Source organism: Gorilla gorilla, chromosome 17, assembly GCF_029281585.2.
Source record: "Gorilla gorilla gorilla isolate KB3781 chromosome 17, NHGRI_mGorGor1-v2.1_pri, whole genome shotgun sequence".
Classification (NCBI taxonomy): domain Eukaryota; kingdom Metazoa; phylum Chordata; class Mammalia; order Primates; family Hominidae; genus Gorilla; species Gorilla gorilla.
In genome coordinates, this window is record NC_073241.2 from 9,970,001 (window position 1) to 9,992,023 (window position 22,023).

Consider the following 22,023-nt stretch of genomic DNA (forward strand, 5'->3'; position numbering starts at 1 on the left):
CATTCCATTCCATTCCATTCCGTTCTACTCGGCTTGAATCCATTGAGTTCCGTTCCGTTCCGTTCCGTCCCGACACGTCCCGTCCCGTCCCGTCCCGTCCCGTGCCGTTTTACTCGGGTTGATTCCTTTCCATTCCGTTCCGCTCGTTTCCGTTACGTTCCATTCCGTTCCACGCGGGTTGGTTCAATTCCATTCTATTCTATTCTATTCCTTTCCCTTCCTTTCCATTCCATTCCATTCCATTCTACTCGGGTTGATTCCATGCCATTCCGTTCCGCTCCATTCCGTTCCACGCGGGTTGGTTCAATTCCATTCTATTCTATTCTATTCCTTTCCCTTCCATTCCATTCCATTCCATTCCATTCTACTCGGGTTGATTCCATGCCATTCCGTTCCGTTCCATTCCGTCCCATCCCGACCCATCCCATCCCGTCCCGTCCCGTCCCATCCCGTTCCGTTCCACATGGGTTGATTCAATTCCTTTCGTTTACATTGAATTCCATTCCATTCCATTCTACTCGGATTGATTCCATTCCATTCCATTCCATTCCATTCCATTCCATTCCATTCCATTCCATTCCAATCCATTCCATTCTACTTGGGTTGATTCCATTCCATTCCGTTCCATTCCATTCGATTCCATTCAATTCCATTCCATTCCATTCCATTCCATTCCATTCCATTCCATTCCATTCGATTCCATTCTGTTCTACTCGGGTTGATTCCACTCCATTCCATTCCATTCCATTCCATTCTATTCCATTCCATTCCATTCGATTCCATTCTATTCCATTCGATTCCATTCCATTCCATTTCATTTTATTCCATTCCATTCCATTCCATTCTATTCCATTGAATTCCATTCCATTCCATTCCATTCCATTCCGTTCCATTCCGTTCCATTCCATTCCATTCCATTCCATTCCGTTCTACTCGGGTTGATTCCACTCCATTCCATTCCATTCCATTGCATTCCATTCCATTCCATTCCATTCCACTCGGGTTGATCATTCCATTCCATTCCATTCCATTCCATTCCATTCCATTCCATTCCATTCCATTCCATTCCATTCCATTCCATTCCATTCGATTCCATTCTGTTCTACTCGGGTTGATTCCACTCCATTCCATTCCATTCCATTCCATTCCATTCTATTCCATTCCATTCCATTCAATTCCATTCTATTCCATTCGATTCCATTCCATTCCATTTCATTTTATTCCATTCCATTCCTTTCCATTCTATTCCATTGAATTCCATTCCATTCCATTCCATTCCGTTCCATTCCATTCCATTCCATTCCATTCCATTCCATTCCTTTCCATTCCAATCCATTCCATTCTACTCGGGTTGATTCCATTCTATTCCATTCCATTCCATTCCATTCCATTCCATTCCATTCCATTCCATTCCATTCCATTCCATTCCATTCCATTCCATTCCATTCCATTCCATTCCATTCCATTCCATTCGATTCCATTCCATTCCATTCCATTCCATTCCATTCCATTCCATTCCGTTCTACTCGGGTTGATTCCATTCTATTCCATTCCATTCCGTTCGATTCCATTTGATTCCATTCGATTCCATTCCATTCCATTCCATTCCCTTCCATTCCATTCTATTCCATTGAATTCCATTCCATTCCATTCCATTCCGTTCTACTCTGATTGATTCCATTAAATTCCATTCCATTCCATTCCATTCCATTCCATTCCATTCGATTCCATTCCATTCCATTCCATTCCATTCCATTCCATTCCATTCCATTACAATACATTCCATTCTACTCTGGTTGATTCCATTCCATTCCATTCCATTCCATTCCATTCGTCTCCATTCGATTCCATTCGATTCCATTCCATTCCATTCCATTCCGTTCCATTCCATTCCATTCCATTCCATTCCGTTCTACTCGGGTTGATTCCATTCCATTCCATTCCATTCCATTCCATTCCATTCCATTCCATTCCATTCCATTCCACTCCATTCCATTCGATTCCATTCGATTCCATTCCATTCCATTCCATTCCAATCCATTCCATTCTACTCGGGTTGATTCCATTCCATTCCATTCCATTCCATTCCATTCCATTCCATTCCATTCCATTGCATTCCATTCGATTCCATTAGATTCCATTCCATTCCATTCCATTCCATTCCATTCCATTCCATTCCATTCCATTCTACTCGGGTTGATTCCATTCTATTCCATTCCATTCCATTCCATTCCATTCCATTCCATTCCATTCCATTCCATTCCATTTCATTCCATTCCATTCCATTCCATTCCATTTCATTCCATTCCATTCCATTCCATTCCATTTCATTCCATTCCATTCCATTCCATTCCATTCCATTCCATTCCATTCCATTCCATTCCATTTCATTCCATTCGATTCCATTCCATTCCATTCCATTCCATTCCATTCCATTCCGTTCTACTCGGGTTGATTCCATTCTATTCCATTCCATTCCGTTCGATTCCATTTGATTCCATTCGATTCCATTCCATTCCATTCCATTCCCTTCCATTCCATTCTATTCCATTGAATTCCATTCCATTCCATTCCATTCCGTTCTACTCTGATTGATTCCATTAAATTCCATTCCATTCCATTCCATTCCATTCCATTCCATTCCATTCCATTCCATTCCATTCCATTACAATACATTCCATTCTACTCTGGTTGATTCCATTCCATTCCATTCCATTCCATTCCATTCGTCTCCATTCGATTCCATTCGATTCCATTCCATTCCATTCCATTCCATTCCATTCCATTCCATTCCATTCCATTCCATTCCATTCCATTCCATTCCGTTCTACTCGGGTTGATTCCATTCCATTCCATTCCATTCCATTCCATTCCATTCCATTCCATTCCATTCCATTTCATTCCATTCCACTCCATTCCATTCGATTCCATTCGATTCCATTCCATTCCATTCCATTCCAATCCATTCCATTCTACTCGGGTTGATTCCATTCCATTCCATTCCATTCCATTCCATTCCATTCCATTCCATTCCATTCCATTCCATTAGATTCCATTCCATTCCATTCCATTCCTTTCCATTCCATTCCATTCCATTCCATTCCGTTCCACTCGGGTTGATTCCATTCTATTCCATTCCATTCCATTCGATTCCATTTGATATCATTCGATTCCATTCCATCCCATTCCATTCCATTCCATTCCATTCCTTTCTACTCGGGTTGATTCCATTCCATTCCATTTCATTCCATTCCATTCCATTCCATTCCATTCCATTCCATTCCATTCCATTCCATTCCATTCGATTCCATTCCATTCCATTCCATTCCATTCCGTTCTAGTCGGGTTGATTCCATTCTATTCCATTCCATTCCATTCCATTCCATTCCATTCCATTCCATTCCATTCCATTCCATTCTATTCCATTCCATTCTACTCCATTGAATTCCATTCCATTCCATTCCATTCCATTCCATTCCATTCCTTTCCATTCCATTTAGTTCTACTCGGGTTGATTCCATTCCATTCCATTCCATTCCTTTCCATTCCATTCCATTACTTTCCATTCCATTGCATTCCAATCCATTCCATTCTACTCGGGTTGACTCCATTCCATTCCATTCCATTCCATTCCATTCCATTCCACTATATTCCATTGTATTCCATTCGATTCCGTTCGATTCCATTCCATTCCATTCCATTCCATTCCATTCCATTCCATTCCATTCGATTCCATTCCATTCCATTCGATTCCATTCCATTCCATTCCATTCCATTCCATTCCATTCCATTCCAATCCATTCCATTCTACTCGGGTTGATTCCATTCCATTCCATTCCATTCCATTCCATTCCATTCCATTCCATTCCATTCCTTTCGATTCCATTCCATTCCATTCCATTCCATTCCATTCCATTCCATTCCATTCCATTCCATTCCATTCCGTTCTACTCGGGTTGATTCCACTCCATTCCATTCCATTCCATTCCATTCCATTCCATTCCATTCCATTCCATTCCTTTCCATTCCAACCCATTCCGTTCTACTCGGGTTGATTCCATTCCATTCCATTCCATTCTGTTCCATTCCATTCCATTCCATTCCATTCCATTCCATTCCATTCGATTCCATTCCATTCCATTCCATTCGAAACCATTCCATTCTACACGGTTTCATCATTCCATTCCATTCCATTCCATTCCATTCCACTTGGGTTCATTCCATTCTATTCCATTCCATTCCATTCCATTCCATTCCACTCGGGTGCATTCCATTCCATTCCATTCCATTCCATTCCATTCCATTCCATTCCATTCCATTCCATTCCATTCCATTCCATTCCATTCCATTCCATTCCGTTCTACTCGGCTTGAATCCATTGAGTTCCGTTCCGTTCCGTTCCGTCCCGACACGTCCCGTCCCGTCCCGTCCCGTCCCGTGCCGTTTTACTCGGGTTGATTCCTTTCCATTCCGTTCCGCTCGTTTCCATTACGTTCCATTCCGTTCCACGCGGGTTGGTTCAATTCCATTCTATTCTATTCTATTCCTTTCCCTTCCATTCCATTCCATTCCATTCCATTCTACTCGGGTTGATTCCATGCCATTCCGTTCCGCTCCATTCCGTTCCACGCGGGTTGGTTCAATTCCATTCTATTCTATTCTATTCCTTTCCCTTCCATTCCATTCCATTCCATTCCATTCCATTCTACTCGGGTTGATTCCATGCCATTCCGTTCCGTTCCATTCCATCCCATCCCGACCCATCCCATCCCGTCCCGTCCCGTCCCATCCCGTTCCGTTCCACATGGGTTGATTCAATTCCTTTCGTTTACATTGAATTCCATTCCATTCCATTCTACTCGGATTGATTCCATTCCATTCCATTCCATTCCATTCCATTCCATTCCATTCCATTCCATTCCATTCCAATCCATTCCATTCTACTTGGGTTGATTCCATTCCATTCCGTTCCATTCCATTCGATTCCATTCAATTCCATTCCATTCCATTCCATTCCATTCCATTCCATTCCATTCCATTCCATTCCATTCGATTCCATTCTGTTCTACTCGGGTTGATTCCACTCCATTCCATTCCATTCCATTCCATTCTATTCCATTCCATTCCATTCGATTCCATTCTATTCCATTCGATTCCATTCCATTCCATTTCATTTTATTCCATTCCATTCCATTCCATTCTATTCCATTGAATTCCATTCCATTCCATTCCATTCCATTCCGTTCCATTCCATTCCATTCCATTCCATTCCATTCCATTCCGTTCTACTCGGGTTGATTCCACTCCATTCCATTCCATTCCATTGCATTCCATTCCATTCCATTCCATTCCACTCGGTTTGATCATTCCATTCCATTCCATTCCATTCCATTCCATTCCATTCCATTCCATTCCATTCCATTCCATTCCATTCCATTCGATTCCATTCTGTTCTACTCGGGTTGATTCCACTCCATTCCATTCCATTCCATTCCATTCCATTCTATTCCATTCCATTCCATTCAATTCCATTCTATTCCATTCGATTCCACTCCATTCCATTTCATTTTATTCCATTCCATTCCTTTCCATTCTATTCCATTGAATTCCATTCCATTCCATTCCATTCCGTTCCATTCCATTCCATTCCATTCCATTCCATTCCATTCCATTCCTTTCCATTCCAATCCATTCCATTCTACTCGGGTTGATTCCATTCTATTCCATTCCATTCCATTCCATTCCATTCCATTCCATTCCATTCCATTCCATTCCATTCCATTCCATTCCATTCCATTCCATTCCATTCCATTCCATTCCATTCCATTCCGTTCTACTCGGGTTGATTCCATTCTATTCCATTCCATTCCGTTCGATTCCATTTGATTCCATTCGATTCCATTCCATTCCATTCCATTCCCTTCCATTCCATTCTATTCCATTGTATTCCATTCCATTCCATTCCATTCCGTTCTACTCTGATTGATTCCATTAAATTCCATTCCATTCCATTCCATTCCATTCCATTCCATTCGATTCCATTCCATTCCATTCCATTCCATTCCATTCCATTCCATTCCATTACAATACATTCCATTCTACTCTGGTTGATTCCATTCCATTCCATTCCATTCCATTCCATTCGTCTCCATTCGATACCATTCGATTCCATTCCATTCCATTCCATTCCATTCCATTCCATTCCATTCCATTCCATTCCGTTCTACTCGGGATGATTCCATTCCATTCCATTCCATTCCATTCCATTCCATTCCATTCCATTCCATTCCACTCCATTCCATTCGATTCCATTCGATTCCATTCAATTCCATTCCATTCCAATCCATTCCATTCTACTCGGGTTGATTCCATTCCATTCCATTCCATTCCATTCCATTCCATTCCATTCCATTCCATTCCATTCCATTGCATTCCATTCGATTCCATTAGATTCCATTCCATTCCATTCCATTCCATTCCATTCCATTCCATTCCATTCCATTCCATTCCATTCCGTTCCACTCGGGTTGATTCCATTCTATTCCATTCCATTCCATTCGATTCCATTTGATATCATTCGATTCCATTCCATCCCATTCCATTCCATTCCATTCCATTCCTTTCTACTCGGGTTGATTCCATTCCATTCCATTTCATTCCATTCCATTCCATTCCATTCCATTCCATTCCATTCCATTCCATTCCATTCCATTCCATTCCATTCCATTCCATTCCATTCCATTCCATTCCGTTCTAGTCGGGTTGATTCCATTCTATTCCATTCCATTCCACTCCATTCCATTCCATTCCATTCCATTCCATTCCATTCCATTCCATTCCATTCCATTCCATTCTATTCCATTCCATTCTACTCCATTGAATTCCATTCCATTCCATTCCATTCCATTCCATTCCATTCCATTCCATTCCTTTCCATTCCATTTAGTTCTACTCGGGTTGATTCCATTCCATTCCATTCCATTCCATTCCATTCCATTCCATTCCATTCCATTCCATTCCATTCCACTATATTCCATTCTATTCCATTCGATTCCGTTCGATTCCATTCCATTCCATTCCATTCCATTCCATTCCATTCCATTCCATTCCATTCCATTCCATTCCATTCCATTCCATTCCATTCCATTCCATTTACTCCATTCCGTTCTACTCGGGTTGATTCCATTGAGTTTGGTTCCGTCCCGTCCCGTCCCGTCCCGTCCCGTCCCGTCCCGTCCCGTGCCGTTTTACTCAGTTTGATTCCTTTCCATTCCGTTCCGCTCGTTTCCGTTACGTTCCATTCCGTTCCACGCGTGTTGGTTCAATTCCATTCTATTCTATTCTATTCCTTTCCCTTCCATTCCATTCCATTCCATTCCATTCTACTCGGGTTGATTCCATGCCATTCCGTTCCGTTCCATTCCGTCCCATTCCCACCCGTCCCATCCCGTCCCGTCCCGTCCCATCCCGTTCCAATCTACGTGGGTTGATTCAATTCCTTTCGGTTACATTGAACTCCATTCCATTCCATTCTACTCGGATTGATTCCATTCCATTCCATTCCATTCCATTCCATTCCATTCCATTCCATTCCATTCCAATCCATTCCATTCTACGCGGGTTGATTCAATTCTATGCCATTCCATTCCATTCCATTCCATTCCATTCCATTCCATTCCATTCCATACCATTTCATTCCATTCCATTCCATTCCGTTTCATTCCATTCCATTCCATTCCATTCCATTCCATTCCATTCCATTTCATTCCATTCCATTCCATTCCATTCCATTCCATTCCATTCCAATCCATTCCATTCTACTCGGGTTGATTCCATTCCATTCCATTCGATTTCATTCCATTCCATTCCATTCCATTCCATTCCATTCCATTCCATTCCATTCCATTCCATTCCATTCCGTTCTACTCGGGTTGATTCCATTCTATTCCATTCCATTCTGTTCGATTCCATTTGATTCCATTCGATTCCTTTCCATTCCATTCCGTTCCCTTCCATTCCATTCTATTCCATTGAATTCCATTCCATTCCATTCCATTCCATTCCATTCCATTCCGTTCTACTCTGATTGATTCCATTCCATTCCATTCCATTCCATTCCATTCCATTCCATTCCATTCCATTCCATTCCATTCCATTCCATTCCATTCCAATACATTCCATTCTACTCTGGTTGATTCCATTCCATTCCATTCCATTCCATTCCATTCGTCTCCATTCGATTCCATTCCATTCCATTCCATTCCAAACCATTCCATTCTACTCGGGTTCATCATTCCATTCCATTCCATTGCATTCCATTCGATTCGATTCCATTCCATTCCATTCCATTCCATTCCGTTCCACTCGGGTTGATTCCATTCTATTCCATTCCATTCTATTCGATTCCATTCGATATCATTCGATTCCATTCCATTCCATTCCATTCCATTCCATTCCATTCCGTTCTACTCAGGTTGATTCCATTCCATTCCATTCGATTCCATTCCATTCCATTCCATTCCATTCCATTCCATTCCATTCCATTCCATTCCATTCCATTCTACTCGGGTTGATTCCATTCTATTCCATTCCATTCCATTCGATTCCATTCGATATCATTCGATTCCATTCCATTCCATTCCATTCCATTCCATTCCATTCCATTCCATTCCATTCCATACCATTCCAATCCATTCCATTCCATTCCATTCCGTTCTACTCGGGTTGATTCCATTCCATTCCATTCCAGTCCATTCCATTCCATTCCATTCCACTCGGGTTGATCATTCCATTCCATTCCATTCCATTCCATTCCATTCCATTCCATTCCATTCCATTCCAATCGGGCTCATTCCATTCCATTCCATTCAATTCCATTCCATTCCATTCCATTCCATTCCATTCCATTCCATTCCATTCCGTTCTACTCCGTTTGATTTCCATTCCATTCCATTCCATTCCATTCCATTCCATTCCATTCCATTCCATTCCATTCCATTCTATTCTATTCCTTTCCATTTACTCCATTCCGTTCTACTCGGGTTGATTCCATTGAGTTTGGTTCCGTTCCGTTCCGTCACGTCCCGTCCCGTCCCGTCCCGTCCCGTGCCGTTTTACTCGGGTTGATTCCTTTCAATTCCGTTCCGCTCGTTTCCGTTGCGTTCCATTCCGTTCTACGCTGGTTGGTTCAATTCCATTCTATTCTATTCTATTCCTTTCCATTCCATTCCATTCCATTCCATTCCATTCTACTCGGGTTGATTCCATGCCATTCCATTCCGTTCCATTCCGTCCCTTCCCGACCCGTCCCATCACGTCCCGTCCCGTCCCATCCCGTTCCGTTCCACATGGGTTGATTCAATTCCTTTCGGTTACATTGAATTCCATTCCATTCCATTCTACTCGGATTGATTCCATTCCATTCCATTCCATTCCATTCCATTCCATTCCATTCCATTCCATTCCATTCCTTTCCATTCCAATCCATTCCATTCTACTCGGGTTGATTCCATTCTATTCCATTCCATTCCATTCCATTCCATTCCATTCCATTCCATTCCATTCCATTCCATTTCATTCCACTCCATTCCATTCCATTCCATTCCATTCCATTCCATTCCATTCCATTCCATTCCATTCCATTCCATTCGATTCCATTCCATTCCATTCCATTCCATTCCATTCCATTCCGTTCTACTCGGGTTGATTCCATTCCATTCCATTCCATTCCATTCCATTCCATTCCATTCCATTCCATTCCATTCCATTCCATTCCACTCCATTCCATTCGATTCCATTCGATTCCATTCGATTCCATTCCATTCCATTCCATTCCATTCCATTCCATTCTATTCCATTCCATTCCATTCCATTCCATTCCATTCGATTCCATTCCATTCCATTCCATTCCATTCCATTCCATTCCATTCCATTCCATTCCATTCCATTCCATTCTATTCCATTCCATTCCATTCCATTCAATTCCATTCCATTCCATTCCAATCCATTCCCTTCCGTTCTATTCGGGTTGATTCCATTCCATTCCATTCCATTCCATTCCATTCCATTCCATTCCATTCCACTCCATTGCATTCCATTCGATTCCATTCGATTCCATTCCATTCCATTCCATTCCATTCCATTCCATTCCATTCCATTCCATTCCATTCTATTCCATTCCATTCCATTCCATTCCATTCTATTCCATTCCATTCCATTCCGTTCCACTCGGGTTGATTCCATTCTATTCCATTCCATTCCATTCGATTCCATTCGATATCATTCGATTCCATTCCATTCCATTCCATTCCATTCCATTCCATTCCATTCCATTCTATTCCATTCCATTCCATTCCATTCCATTCTATTCCATTCCATTACATTCCGTTCTACTCGGGTTGATTCCATTCCATTCCATTTCATTCCATTCCATTCCATTCCATTCCATTCCATTCCATTCCATTCCATTCGATTCCATTCGATTCCATTCCATTCCATTCCATCCCAATCCATTCCATTCTACTCCATTGAATTCCATTCCATTCCATTCTATTCCATTCCATTCCATTCCTTTCCATTCCATTTAGTTCTACTCGGGTTGATTCCATTCCATTCCATTCCATTCCTTTCCATTCCATTCCAATCCATTCCATTCCATTACTTTCCATTCCATTCCATTCCAATCCATTCCATTCTACTCGGGTTGACTCCATTCCATTCCATTCCATTACATTACATTCCATTATACTCCATTCCATTCCATTCGATTCCGTTCGATTCCATTCCATTCCATTCCATTCCATTCCATTCCATTCCATTCCATTCGATTCCATTCCATTCCATTCGATTCCATTCCATTCCATTCCATTCCATTCCATTCCAATCCATTCCATTCTACTCGGGTTGATTCCATTCCATTCCATTCCATTCCATTCGATTCCATTCCATTCCATTCCATTCCGTTCTACTCGGGTTGATTCCACTCCATTCCATTCCATTCCATTCCATTCCTTTCCATTCCATTCCATTCCAACCCATTCCGTTCTACTCGGGTTGATTCCATTCCATTCCATTCCATTCCGTTCCATTCCATTCCATTCCATTCCATTCCATTCCATTCGATTCCATTCCATTCCATTCCATTCCAAACCATTCCATTCTACTCGGGTTCATCATTCCATTCCATTCCATTCCATTCCATTCCACTCGGGTTCATTCCATTCCATTCCATTCCATTCCATTCCATTCCAATCCCCACGGGTGCATTCCATTCCATTCCATTCCATTCCATTCCATTCCATTCCATTCCATTCCGTTCTACTCAGGTTGATTTCCATTCCATTCCATTCCATTCCATTCCATTCCATTCCATTCCATTCCATTCCATTCCATTCCATTCCATTCCATTCGATTCCATTCCATTCCATTCGATTCCATTCCATTCCATTCCATTCCATTCCATTCCATTCCATTCCAATCCATTCCATTCTACTCGGGTTGATTCCATTCCATTCCATTCCATTCCATTCCATTCCATTCCATTCCATTCCGTTCTACTCGGGTTGATTCCACTCCATTCCATTCCATTCCATTCCATTCCTTTCCATTCCATTCCATTCCAACCCATTCCGTTCTACTCGGGTTGATTCCATTCCATTCCATTCCATTCCGTTCCATTCCATTCCATTCCATTCCATTCCATTCCATTCGATTCCATTCCATTCCATTCCATTCCAAACCATTCCATTCTACTCGGGTTCATCATTCCATTCCATTCCATTCCATTCCATTCCACTCGGGTTCATTCCATTCCATTCCATTCCATTCCATTCCCCTCGGGTGCATTCCATTCCATTCCATTCCATTCCATTCCATTCCATTCCATTCCATTCCATTCCGTTCTACTCAGGTTGATTTCCATTCCATTCCATTCCATTCCATTCCATTCCATTCTATTCCATTCCATTCCATTCCATTCCGTTCTACTCGGCTTGAATCCATTGAGTTCCGTTCCGTTCCGTTCCGTCCCGACACGTCCTGTCCCGTCCCGTCCCGTCCTGTCCCGTCCCGTGCCGTTTTACTCAGGTTGATTCCTTTCCATTCCGTTCCGCTCGTTTCCGTTACGTTCCATTCCGTTCCACGCGGGTGGGTTCAATTCCATTCTATTCTATTCTATTCCTTTCCCTTCCATTCCATTCCATTCCATTCCATTCTACTCGGGTTGATTCCATGCCATTCCGTTCCGCTCCATTCCGTTCCACGCGGGTTGGTTCAATTCCATTCTATTCTATTCTATTCCTTTCCCTTCCATTCCATTCCATTCCATTCCATTCTACTCGGGTTGATTCCATGCCTTCCGTTCCGTTCCATTCCGTCCCATCCCGACCCGTCCCATCCCGTCCCGTCCCGTCCCATCCCGTTCCGTCCCACATGGGTTGATTCAATTCCTTTCGGTTACATTGAATTCCATTCCATTCCATTCTACTCGGATTGATTCCATTCCATTCCATTCCATTCCATTCCATTCCATTCCATTCCATTCCATTGCGTTCCATTCGATTCGATTCCATTCCATTCCATTCCATTCCATTCCATTCCATTCCGTTCTACTCGGGTTGATTCCACTCCATTCCATTCCATTCCATTCCATTCCATTCCATTCCATTCCATTCCACTCGGGTTGATCATTCCATTCCATTCCATTCCATTCCATTCCATTCCATTCCATTCCATTCCTTTCCATTCCATTCCACTCGGGCTCATTCCATTCCATTCCATTCAATTCCATTCCATTCCATTCCATTCCATTCCATTCCATTCCATTCCATTCCGTTCTACTCGGTTTGATTTCCATTCCATTCCATTCCATTCCATTCCATTCCATTCCATTCCATTCCTTTCCATTCCATTCCATTCCTTTCCATTTACTCCATTCCGTTCTACTCGGGTTGATTCCATTGAGTTTGGTTCCGTTCCGTTCCGTCCCGTCCCGTCCCGTCCCGTCCCGTCCCGTGCCGTTTTACTCGGGTTGATTCCTTTCCATTCCGTTCCGCTCGTTTCCGTTGCGTTCCATTCTGTTCCACGCGGGTTGGTTCAATTCTATTCTATTCTATTCTATTCCTTTCCATTCCATTCCATTCCATTCCATTCCATTCTACTCGGGTTGATTCCATGCCATTCCGTTCCGTTCCATTCCGTCCCATCCCGACCCGTCCCATCACGTCCCATCCCGTCCCATCCCGTTCCGTTCCACATGGGTTGATTCAATTCCTTTCGGTTACATTGAATTCCATTCCATTCCATTCTACTCGGATTGATTCCATTCCATTCCATTCCATTCCATTCCATTCCATTCCATTCCATTCCATTCCTTTCCATTCCAATCCATTCCATTCTACTAGGGTTGATTCCATTCTATTCCATTCCATTCCATTCCATTCCATTCCATTCCATTTCATTCCATTCCATTCCATTCCATTCCATTCCATTCCATTCCTTTCCATTCCATTCCATTCGATTCCATTCCATTCCATTCCATTCCATTCCATTCCATTCCGTTCTACTCGGGTTGATTCCATTCTATTCCATTCCATTCCGTTCGATTCCATTTGATTCCATTCGATTCCATTCCATTCCATTCCATTCCCTTCCATTCCATTCTATTCCATTGAATTCCATTCCATTCCATTCCATTCCATTCCATTCCGTTCTACTCTGATTGATTCCATTAAATTCCATTCCATTCCATTCCATTCCATTCAATTCCATTCCATTCCATTCCATTCCATTCCATTCCATTCCATTCCATTCCAATACATTCCATTCTACTCTGGTTGATTCCATTCCATTCCATTCCATTTCATTCCATTCGTCTCCATTCGATTCCATTCGATTCCATTCCATTCCATTCCATGCAATTCCATTCCATTCCATTCCATTCCATTCCATTCCATTCCATTCCATTCCATTCCATTCCATTCCATTCCATTCCGTTCTACTCGGGTTGATTCCATTCCATTCCATTCCATTCCATTCCATTCCATTCCATTCCATTCCATTCCACTCCATTACATTCGATTCCATTCGATTCCATTCCATTCCATTCCATTCCATTCCAATCCATTCCATTCTACTCGGGTTGATTCCATTCCATTCCATTCCATTCCATTCCATTCCATTCCATTCCATTCCATTCCATTCCATTCCATTCCATTCCGTTCCACTCGGGTTGATTCCATTCTATTCCATTTCATTCCATTCGATTGCATTCGATATCATTCGATTCCATTCCATCCCATTCCATTCCATTCCATTCCATTCCGTTCTACTCGGGTTGATTCCATTCCATTCCATTTCATGCCATTCCATTCCATTCCATTTCTTTCGATTCCATTCGTTTCCATTCCATTCCATTCCATTCCAATCCATTCCATTCTACTCGGGTTGATTCCATTCCATTCCATTCCATTCCATTCCATTCCATTCCATTCCATTCCTTTCCATTCCATTCCACTCGATTCCATTCCATTCCTTTCCATTCCATTCCAATCCATTCCATTCTACTCGGGTGGATTCCATTCCATTCCATTTCATTCCATTCCATTCCATTCCATTCCATTCCATTCCATTCGATTCCATTCCATTCCATTCCATTCCATTCCATTCCATTCCATTCCATTCCGTTCTAGTCGTGTTGATTCCATTCTATTCCATTCCATTCCATTCCATTCCATTCCATTCCATTCCATTCCATTCCATTCTATTCCATTCCATTCTACTCCATTGAATTCCATTCCATTCCATTCAATTCCATTCCATTCCATTCCTTTCCATTCCATTTAGTTCTACTCGGGTTGATTCCATTCCATTCCATTCCATTCCATTCCATTCCATTCCATTCCATTCCATTCCATTCCATTCCATTCCATTCCATTCCATTACTTTCCATTCCATTCCATTCCAATCCATTCCATTCTACTCGGGTTGACTCCATTCCATTCCATTCCATTCCATTCCATTCCATTCCATTCCATTATATTCCATTCTATTCCATTCGATTCCGTTCGATTCCATTCCATTCCATTCCATTCCATTCCATTCCATTCCATTCCATTCCATTCCATTCCATTCCATTCCATTCGATTCCATTCCATTCCATTCCATTCCATTCCATTCCATTCCATTCCATTCCATTCCATTCCATTCCATTCCATTCCATTCCATTACATTACATTTACTCCATTCCGTTCTACTCGGGTTGATTCCATTGAGTTAGGTTCCGTCCCGTCCCGTCCCGTCCCGTCCCATCCCGTGCCGTTTTACTCAGGTTGATTCCTTTCCATTCCGTTCCGCTCGTTTCCGTTACGTTCCATTCCATTCCACGCGGGTTGGTTCAATTCCATTCTATTCTATTCTATTCCTTTCCCTTCCATTCCATTCCATTCCATTCCATTCTACTCGGGTTGATTCCATGCCATTCAGTTCCGTTCCATTCCGTCCCATCCCCACCCGTCCCATCCCGTCCCGTCCCGTCCCATCCCGTTCCGTTCCACATGGGTTGATTCAATTCCTTTCGGTTACATTGAATTCCATTCCATTCCATTCTACTCGGATTGATTCCATTCCATTCTATTCCATTCCATTCCATTCCATTCCATTCCATTCCAATCCATTCCATTCTACTCGGGTTGATTCCATTCTATTCCATTCCATTCCATTCCATTCCATTCCATTCTATTCCATTCCATTCCATTCCATTTCATTCCATTCCATTCCATTCCATTCCATTCCATTCCATTCCATTCCATTCCATTCCATTCCATTCCATTCCATTCCATTATATTCCAATCCATTCCATTCCATTCCATTCCATTCCGTTCTCCTCGGGATGATTCCATTCTATTCCATTCCATTCCGTTCGATTCCATTTGATTCCATTCGATTCTATTCCATTCCATTCCATTCCATTCCATTCCATTCTATTCCATTGAATTCCATTCCATTCCATTCCATTCCATTCCATTCCATTCCATTCCATTCCATTCCGTTCTACTCTGATTGATTCCATTCCATTCCATTCCATTCCAATCCATTCCATTCCATTCCATTCCATTCCATTCCAATACATTCCATTCTACTCTGGTTGATTCCATTCCATTCCATTCCATTCCATTCCATTCGTCTCCATTCGATTCCATTCCATTCCATTCCATTCTATTCCATTGAATTCCATTGAATTCCATTCCATTCCATTCCATTCTATTCCATTCCATTCCATTCCATTCCATTCCATTCCGTTCTACTCGGGTTGATTCCACTCCATTCCATTCCATTCCATTCCATTCCATTCCATTCCATTCCATTCCATTCCACTCGGGTTGATCATTCCATTCCATTCCATTCCATTCCATTCCATTCCATTCCATTCCATTCCATTCCACTCGGGCTCATTCCATTCCATTCCATTCCATTCCATTCCATTCCATTCCATTCCATTCCATTCCATTCCACTCGGGCTCATTCCATTCCATTCCATTCCATTCCATTCCATTCCATTCCATTCCGTTCCATTCCATTCCATTCCATTCCGTTCTACTCGGGTTGATTTCCATTCCATTCCATTCCATTCCATTCCATTCCATTCCTTTCCATTCCTTTCCATTCCAATCCATTCCATTCTACTCGGGTTGATTCCATTCTATTCCATTCCATTCCATTCCATTCCATTCCATTCCATTCCATTCCATTCCATTTCATTCCATTCCATTCCATTCTACTCGGGTTGATTCCATGCCATTCCGTTCCGTTCCATTCCGTCCCATCCCGACCCGTCCCATCCCGTCCCGTCCCGTCCCATCCCGTTCCGTTCCACATGGGTTGATTCAATTCCTTTCGGTTACATTGAATTCCATTCCATTCCATTCTACTCGGATTGATTCCATTCCATTCCATTCCATTCCATTCCATTCCATTCCATTCAATTCCATTCCATTCCATTCCATTCCATTCCTTTCCATTCCAATCCATTCCATTCTACTCGGGTTGATTCCATTCTATTCCATTCCATTCCATTCCATTCCATTCCATTCCATTCCATTCCATTCCATTCCATTCCATTCCATTCCGTTCTGCTCGTGTTGATTCCATTCCATTCCATTCCACTCCATTCCATTCGATTCCATTTGATTCCATTCCATTCCATTCCATTCCATTCCATTCCGTTCTACTCGGGTTGATTTCCATTCCATTCCATTCCATTCCATTCCATTCCATTCGATTCCATTCCATTCCATTCCATTCCATTCCATTCCATTCCGTTCTAGTCGGGTTGATTCCATTCTATTCCATTCCATTCCATTCCATTCCATTCCATTCCATTCCATTCCTTTCCTTTCCATTCTATTCCATTCCATTCTACTCCATTGAATTCCATTCCATTCCATTCAATTCAATTCCATTCCATTCCTTTCCATTCCATTTAGTTCTACTCGGGTTGATTCCATTCCATTCCATTCCATTCCATTCCATTACTTTCCATTCCATTCCATTCCAATCCATTCCATTCTACTCGGGTTGACTCCATTCCATTCCATTCCATTCCATTCCATTCCATTATATTCCATTCTATTCCATTCCATTCCATTCGATTCCATTCCATTCCATTCCATTCCATTCCATTCCATTCCATTCCATTCCATTCCATTCCATTCCATTCCATTCCTTTCCATTTACTCCATTCCGTTCTACTCGGGTTGATTCCATTGAGTTTGGTTCCGTTCCGTTCCGCCCCGTCCCGTCCCGTCCCGCCCCGTCAAATTACGTTCCGTTCTGATCGGGTTGATTCCGTTCCATTCCGTTCCGTTCCTTTCCGTTCCGTTCCATTCCGTTACACGCGGGTTGATTCAATTCCATTCTATTACATTGAATTCCATTCCATTCCATTCCATTCCATTCTACTCGGATTGATTGCATTCCATTCCATTCCATTCCAGTCCATTCCAATCCATTCCATTCTACTCGGGTTGATTCCATTCCATTCCATTCCATTCCATTCCATTCCATTCCATTCCATTCCATTCCATTCCATTCCGTTCTACTCGGGTTGATTTCCATTCCATTCCATTCCATTCCATTCCAATCCATTCCATTCCATTCCATTCCATTCCATTCCATTCCATTCCATTCCATTCCTTTCCATTTACTCCATTCCGTTCTACTCGGGTTGATTCCATTGAGGTTGGTTCCGTTCCGTTCCGTCCCGTCCCGTCCCGTCCCGTCCCGTCCCGTGCCGTTTTACTCGGGTTGATTCCTTTCCATTCCGTTCCGCTCGTTTCCGTTGCGTTCCATTCCGTTCCACGCGGGTTGGTTCAATTCTATTCTATTCTATTCTATTCCTTTCCATTCCATTCCATTCCATTCCATTCCATTCTACTCGGGTTGATTCCATGCCATTCCGTTCCGTTCCATTCCGTCCCATCCCGACCCGTCCCATCACGTCCCATCCCGTCCCATCCCGTTCCGTTCCACATGGGTTGATTCAATTCCTTTCGGTTACATTGAATTCCATTCCATTCCATTCTACTCGGATTGATTCCATTCCATTCCATTCCATTCCATTCCATTCCATTCCATTCCTTTCCATTCCAATCCATTCCATTCTACTCGGGTTGATTCCATTCTATTCCATTCCATTCCATTCCATTCCATTCCATTCCATTCCATTCCATTCCATTTCATTCCATTCCATTCCATTCCATTCCATTCCATTCCTTTCCATTCCATTCCATTCGATTCCATTCCATTCCATTCCATTCCATTCCATTCCATTCCGTTCTACTCGGGTTGATTCCATTCTATTCCATTCCATTCCGTTCGATTCCATTTGATTCCATTCGATTCCATTCCATTCCATTCCATTCCCTTCCATTCCATTCTATTCCATTGAATTCCATTCCATTCCATTCCATTCCATTCCATTCCATTCCGTTCTACTCTGATTGATTCCATTAAATTCCATTCCATTCCATTCCATTCCATTCCATTCCATTCCATTCCATTCCATTCCATTCCATTCCATTCCATTCCAATACATTCCATTCTACTCTGGTTGATTCCATTCCAGTCCATTCCATTCCATTCCATTCGTCTCCATTCGATTCCATTCGATTCCATTCCATTCCATTCCATGCAATTCCATTCCATTCCATTCCATTCCATTCCATTCCATTCCATTCCATTCCATTCCATTCCATTCCATTCCATTCCATTCCATTCCATTCCGTTCTACTCGGGTTGATTCCATTCCATTCCATTCCATTCCATTCCATTCCATTCCATTCCATTCCATTCCACTCCATTACATTCGATTCCATTCGATTCCATTCCATTCCATTCCATTCCATTCCAATCCATTCCATTCTACTCGGGTTGATTCCATTCCATTCCATTCCATTCCATTCCATTCCATTCCATTCCATTCCATTCCATTCCATTCCATTCCATTCCATTGCATTAGATTCCATTCCATTCCATTCCATTCCATTCCATTCCATTCCATTCCATTCCATTCCATTCCATTCCATTCCATTCCATTCCATTCCATTCCGTTCCACTCGGGTTGATTCCATTCTATTCCATTTCATTCCATTCGATTGCATTCGATATCATTCGATTCCATTCCATCCCATTCCATTCCATTCCATTCCATTCCGTTCTACTCGGGTTGATTCCATTCCATTCCATTTCATGCCATTCCATTCCATTCCATTTCTTTCGATTCCATTCGTTTCCATTCCATTCCATTCCATTCCAATCCATTCCGTTCTAGTCGTGTTGATTCCATTCTATTCCATTCCATTCCATTCCATTCCATTCCATTCCATTCCATTCCATTCCATTCTATTCCATTCCATTCTACTCCATTGAATTCCATTCCATTCCATTCAATTCCATTCCATTCCATTCCTTTCCATTCCATTTAGTTCTACTCGGGTTGATTCCATTCCATTCCATTCCATTCCATTCCATTCCATTCCATTCCATTCCATTCCATTCCATTCCATTCCATTCCATTCCTTTCCATTCCAATCCATTCCATTCTACTCGGGTTGATTCCATTCTATTCCATTCCATTCCATTCCATTCCATTCCATTCCATTCCATTCCATTCCATTCCATTTCATTCCATTCCATTCCATTCCATTCCATTCCATTCCATTCCTTTCCATTCCATTCCATTCGATTCCATTCCATTCCATTCCATTCCATTCCATTCCATTCCGTTCTACTCGGGTTGATTCCATTCTATTCCATTCCATTCCGTTCGATTCCATTTGATTCCATTCGATTCCATTCCATTCCATTCCATTCCCTTCCATTCCATTCTATTCCATTGAATTCCATTCCATTCCATTCCATTCCATTCCATTCCGTTCTACTCTGATTGATTCCATTAAATTCCATTCCATTCCATTCCATTCCATTCCATTCCATTCGATTCCATTCCATTCCATTCCATTCCATTCCATTCCAATACATTCCATTCTACTCTGGTTGATTCCATTCCATTCCATTCCATTCCATTCCATTCGTCTCCATTCGATTCCATTCGATTCCATTCCATTCCATTCCATGCAATTCCATTCCATTCCATTCCATTCCATTCCATTCCATTCCATTCCATTCCATTCCATTCCATTCCATTCCGTTCTACTCGGGTTGATTCCATTCCATTCCATTCCATTCCATTCCATTCCATTCCATTCCATTCCATTCCGTTCTAGTCGTGTTGATTCCATTCTATTCCATTCCATTCCATTCCATTCCATTCCATTCCATTCCATTCCATTCCATTCTATTCCATTCCATTCTACTCCATTGAATTCCATTCCATTCCATTCAATTCCATTCCATTCCATTCCTTTCCATTCCATTTAGTTCTACTCGGGTTGATTCCATTCCATTCCATTCCATTCCATTCCATTCCATTCCATTCCATTCCATTCCATTCCATTCCATTCCATTCCTTTCCATTCCAATCCATTCCATTCTACTCGGGTTGATTCCATTCTATTCCATTCCATTCCATTCCATTCCATTCCATTCCATTCCATTCCATTCCATTTCATTCCATTCCATTCCATTCCATTCCATTCCATTCCATTCCTTTCCATTCCATTCCATTCGATTCCATTCCATTCCATTCCATTCCATTCCATTCCATTCCATTCCGTTCTACTCGGGTTGATTCCATTCTATTCCATTCCATTCCGTTCGATTCCATTTGATTCCATTCGATTCCATTCCATTCCATTCCATTCCCTTCCATTCCATTCTATTCCATTGAATTCCATTCCATTCCATTCCATTCCATTCCATTCCGTTCTACTCTGATTGATTCCATTAAATTCCATTCCATTCCATTCCATTCCATTCCATTCCATTCGATTCCATTCCATTCCATTCCATTCCATTCCATTCCAATACATTCCATTCTACTCTGGTTGATTCCATTCCATTCCATTCCATTCCATTCCATTCGTCTCCATTCGATTCCATTCGATTCCATTCCATTCCATTCCATGCAATTCCATTCCATTCCATTCCATTCCATTCCATTCCATTCCATTCCATTCCATTCCATTCCATTCCATTCCATTCCATTCCGTTCTACTCGGGTTGATTCCATTCCATTCCATTCCATTCCATTCTATTCCATTCCATTCCATTCCATTCCATTCCATTCCATTCCACTCCATTACATTCGATTCCATTCGATTCCATTCCATTCCATTCCATTCCATTCCAATCCATTCCATTCTACTCGGGTTGATTCCATTCCATTCCATTCCATTCCATTCCATTCCATTCCATTCCATTCCATTCCATTCCATTCCATTCCATTCCATTCCATTCCATTGCATTGCATTAGATTCCATTCCATTCCATTCCATTCCATTCCATTCCATTCCATTCCATTCCATTCCATTCCATTCCATTCCATTCCGTTCCACTCGGGTTGATTCC